The following is a 1,381-nucleotide window of genomic DNA, read 5'->3' on the forward strand; positions in this document are numbered from 1 at the left end:
TTACTCCAGTGGACCAGAGACAGACTAAGACTTTCCTTCACGAAACCTCTATTAGAGGCATACTTCACTCCTGCGGGAGCATACCCCCCTTACTTGGTATCAGAGCTTATTACGATTTCTGAGACAAAAACTTTAATGGAATATACTTATTTTGATACTTTTACTGTCATGAAAAGACAAGAATATACTTATTTTGATACTTTTACTGTCATGAAAAGACAATATAATACTTATTTTGATACTTTTACTGTCATGAAAAGACAATATAAAGAAGTTATAAGACAACTTAAAATATACAAACCTCTTGTTGAAGAAAATCCAAACTTTAGCATGAAAAAGCTTTATGATAGACATTGTTATTATGCTTACAAACATTTACTTAGAGAAAAAACTTATTTTGAAAGACTTTTTGCAAAAATAACTCATTAATATGGATTCCTTATCTTTATGTTACTTCAACCGAAGATATGAGATAAGATTACATCTTATCTTCGGTATGTCAATAATGTAAATAGTAGTAGACAGATGTAAAGGTAGTTCTAGGTTCTTCTTCTCCCTTCTATATAAGGAGAAGTTTGTATATTTGTAAAACACAAGCAATATACCATCTAGATAAGTAATAAAACTCTTTAGTATAGCAACCTGTGATGCAAGAGAGAAGAAGAATCTTTAAACCAGAAGGTTTTCATAAAACTTAAACTTCTTGAAAAACTTATTTATCAACATGGATAAAAAACTTATTCAACAATACTTTGGAAGCACTAAAAACTTTCTAACTGAGAAAATACATCAGGAAACCGATGAAATCCATACTTTTTATCAAGACCCAAATTCAGAAACATATTTCGACTACAACATCACTGTACCAAATCACAACTTAATCAAAGAAAGATTAGACAAAATCTTTCCTACTGAAATTTCGAATACTATACTTTCAAAATTAGAATTTCAAACTTTTCAAGAAACTTTATTTCTAGATTCGATTAAAGAATCTACTGGCCAACTTTTTGAAAAACACGAAATAGAACTTAAACTCAAAGAGTTATCTCACTTTGTTATTACTTCAAATCACATATCAGACTTCAGAGGTCTTCTTAGACCTTTTGAGGAAAAACGCCACTTACCATCTTGGTAATAACCTCCAAACTTTCAACTTTCCCACTTATAATAATCATCATGAAACTGATGATTGGGATGGAAGAAACTGGAATTACTCCAGTGGACCAGAGACAGACTAAGACTTTCCTTCACGAAACCTCTATTAGAGGCATACTTCACTCCTGCGGGAGCATACCCCCCGCAGGAGTGAAGTATGCCTCTAATAGAGGTTTCGTGAAGGAAAGTCTTAGTCTGTCTCTGGTCCACTGGAGTAATTCCAGTT

The sequence above is a fragment of the Ipomoea triloba genome, chromosome 16 (assembly GCF_003576645.1).
Source record: "Ipomoea triloba cultivar NCNSP0323 chromosome 16, ASM357664v1".
Lineage (NCBI taxonomy): Eukaryota > Viridiplantae > Streptophyta > Magnoliopsida > Solanales > Convolvulaceae > Ipomoea > Ipomoea triloba.